This window comes from Anneissia japonica, unplaced genomic scaffold (genome assembly GCF_011630105.1).
Source record: "Anneissia japonica isolate Jap-2015-1 unplaced genomic scaffold, ASM1163010v1 scaffold284761_len13015_cov103, whole genome shotgun sequence".
Lineage (NCBI taxonomy): Eukaryota > Metazoa > Echinodermata > Crinoidea > Comatulida > Comatulidae > Anneissia > Anneissia japonica.
In genome coordinates, this window is record NW_022748665.1 from 388 (window position 1) to 4,458 (window position 4,071).

Consider the following 4,071-nt stretch of genomic DNA (forward strand, 5'->3'; position numbering starts at 1 on the left):
TATTTCGGTCCGCCCATTTATCCAAATACGGAATATAAGATTACGTCATTCTTTTGGCATCCTGGTGCCTGATTTCAGTGTTTTACAAGTCGCTTATTCCGTCTATCTCTAAATTAACTTTCTCGTTAGTGGCGCTGTCCAGAATGAGAAAAATAATAACAAATAAGAGACTTGTGGCAAGTCTATACACAGAGGTGAAACTAATGTTGACATTACAAACACCACTAACAAGAACATATCATTATCCAAATTTCAACCCATTGCAAACCTCCATTTAAAAAACCTTGTAACCGTCACTACTGAATTACCAATTGATAGATTGAAAGTCAAACAAGATAATTTGGATAAATATCCACATTTAAACGATAACGATCCATTAATTTCAATGACTGAACATGAAGTGCTTAGACAATACGTCAATTTAAACGAAAGCATCCTTACACCAGATGAGAAAGAGGATCTCTATAAAAAGCTAGAACAGCACAGAGAAGCCTTCTCACTCTACGGCGAACTTTCAAGTTGCCCAAACTTTACAGCTGATATACATTTAACCAATTATGATCCTTTCTTTATCAGACCGTACTTCGCAACTGAAAATGTAAAGAAAATTATTGACGTAGAGTTAAATAAGTTGGTTAAATTAGGCATTTTAGCAATTGGCCACCAGGCATATCACATCTCCAGTATTATTAGTATCAAAGAAGAATACCACAGACAAACGGGTTGTTACAGACTTCCGCTACCTGAAGTCGAGAATTCAGCGCATTAACCATCCATTTCCACTACTTGCAGAAACATTAAAAAAACAATAGGAAACGCAAACGCGCAAGTCTTAAGCGTAATTGATTTAAGGTCAGCCTTTCATTGTGTACCATTGACCAAGAAAGCCCAACAATATACAGGGATAGCATCCTATCACGGAAGAAAACATTACTACTACAAACGATTAGCACAAGAATTAAATGTTTCACCAGGCATATTTCAAGCCAAAATCGATGAAAACAGATGCGCAGCGATTAGAAAGTTGCCACCACCAAGAACGCATAAGAAACTAAACGATTTATTGGTGCCGTCAATTATGTATCTAATTTCTTTCCACAAATGCAGGCAAAGCCCATTACATAAACTTGCCAGCAAAAAACGTAAATTTTTATGGACAAACGAACACCAAATTGCCTTTGACAAAATTAAGGAATTAATGATAAAATCGCCAATTCTTCAAATGCCAAGAAAAGAAGGTAAATTCACTATCTACAGTGATACGTCTAGGACAGCCACAGGTTCGTACTTGACACAAACCATTAATGGTGAAGAGTACATAATTGGTTATTATTCTAAGGTATTACCACACGCTTGTCAACGCTATAGCGTTACAGAACTAGAACTATTTGGCCTTTATATTAACATTTCAGCATTTACACATATATTGAAAGGATGTAAATTTAATGCATTTAGACCACTCAGCTATTGTACAAATTTGAACTCTAAAAATCAACCATGTACTAATCGTCTACAGAAACTTATCTTGAAATTATCAGGTTAAGCATTCAAAATTGGGTATAAGAAAGGAACAGAATTAGTATTGGCCGACTTTTTATCAAGAGCACCACGCGATGATGATTCAGAAATTGACCAAATTGTTCCAATTGCGTTTAACTGTTCTGAAGTAGATACACTCAACCCAACAACATCCACAATTGACAGACCAGTAACACGGTCATATGCGAAGAAAATGAACCTTCACATACCTGACCTCCACAAACCAAAACAGACGCAACCCAGCACTATTAATCAACAACCAGTGACAACAGACACACGACCACATTCCTCACCAAACACTACACCAACAACAGACACACAACACCAACAAATTACTTCAACACAACAAGGTCAATTTTACAACCTATAGTACTACCACCTCCATCAATCAGACGCATACCTCAGCCACAAGAACATAGATTAGTGGATAAACAAAATAAAAATGTAAATTACAGAGACGTGCCACTTGAAATATATACAACTTGTACCGCAAATAACCGAAATAAAAACTACACACATTCCAAAACAACATGACTTAAATAAGTTGACGGACGTTATCCGTAGAAAAATAATCAGAGATTATAATTTGCCAGTTGAGGTTAAAACTACGCATAGAACAGGAAACGTCGCCTTTCTTTAAACATATGTACGATTATTTAGCACACAACATTCTGCCAGCGGATAAAAAGGCCGCTAGAACAATCCAAACAAAATCAGAACAGTACATATTATGTAACGGTCTACTATTTCGACTCTTCCTCCATACTAAAGGCGAAGGTTTCATACTACAATTAGCAGTACCTGAAAACTTAGCAGAAACAACCATATCTCAATTTCATGACAACTTGTTAAGTAACCACCAAGGTATAAAGCGAACATACCTCACGATTCGACTACTGTTTTACATTCCCAATATGTTCGAACGAGTTAGTAACTACATTAAAGCATGTTTACGATGTCAACAATTCAAACCAAAGACTGACAAACTTCGACCATTACATGACAGAGTACCCGATGCATATCGCCCATTCGACACTCTTAGTCTAGATCTTAAAAGCATGCCAGTATCACCATCAGGATTTAAACATAATGGTAGTATGCGACGAAATCACAAGATTCTTAATATGTGTACCTTTAAAGTCACTTGATGCAGAAACAATTTGAGAAGCATTAATTCAGAAGGTATAAGCATATTTGGACCTCCAACTCGTCTCATCACAGACGCAGCCACATCATTAACAGGTAAATTGTTAACATTATTATGCATACGCTACGTATCGACAGAAAAATCGTCAGTGTACAAAATCACGGTAGTTTACAAGTTGAACGTCACATTCGAACATTATCAGACCTTTTGAAAATGAACCTTAATCAATTCGGTACAGATTGGGTTCGATTCGTATCAACAACATGTTATGCATACAACTCATTCTCATCACCATATCTAGGTGATCATTCTCCATATGAACTAGTGTTCGGAAGGCAACCTCCAAACTTGACAACATTGTCCTTTCACCCTATATCGGGACTATCCCACTCCTATGAGGAATACCTTGAACACCTGCAAAGAAAATATCTGCAGATTGGGTCGGACCGTTAGTAATACATGAAGTACTCGATAGAACACATTACATTCTAGCAACTCTTAAAGGAGATATACTTCGTGACGTATTTAACTATAACAGACTAAAACCTTGCTTCATGAGGGCTACAGACGAAAGAAAGAATGTTACATTCACAAGTTGCGACAGTTGATAAATAAGGATAATAACAAAGATACAAAGGAAAAGAATGACATTAATATGATCAATAATAACACTCAAATACTTGCATGATAACAAACTTCCTTTATTAAGTTCAGATAATCTTATGTGCACCACTAAGGTGAAACCAATTGACTACAAACCATACTGTATGTCGACAACTTTGAGAATAATATGGGATTAGCTGTATGGTACCCATTGAAAGCGGAGCAAATTAAACGACAATCCATTTTGATTATGGAAGCTCCAGTCGATACAACTATGACCTTAATACGAGCAAGATTTAAAGCAGGTCATTTACAAGTATTGGTTTCGTACACAAAACTCGATACAGATTACCTTAGAAATAAGGAAAATAAATTCAAAGAATGTAGATTTAGGTGGAATACTGATAGATACACCGATACTAAAGATTTGGTTAAACAGATTTTGCTTGAAAACAAAATACAAATACGCGGTTCGCCAAAACAGTTCTTAAAGAAGTTGTATAACATAACGAATTACTAATATGATTGAACGATTTAGAATTAAACGAAATATATGGACGATCATGTATTTATAAATGTTTTCAATTGTAATGATTGTATGAAAGTCTACTTTGAGTCTATATTATATAAACAGGAGATTATTGAGTACCAGTATCACGACATTTACTGAGTACAACCCGCTATAATTATGCATAGAATCTCGAATAACTGTTTAACATACACTACCATATTTTATTTTATTTTCATTTATATTTGTTTTATATGAGTTTGTAACTTCATAA

At 35.4% G+C, this 4,071-nt stretch overlaps 1 pseudogene; it reads left to right on the forward strand.

The window, feature by feature from the left end:
- The first annotated feature begins 385 nt into the window (after nucleotides 1-385).
- On the forward strand, nucleotides 386-3,809 carry LOC117120927 (annotated as a pseudogene).
- Nucleotides 3,810-4,071: the final 262 nt, after the last annotated feature.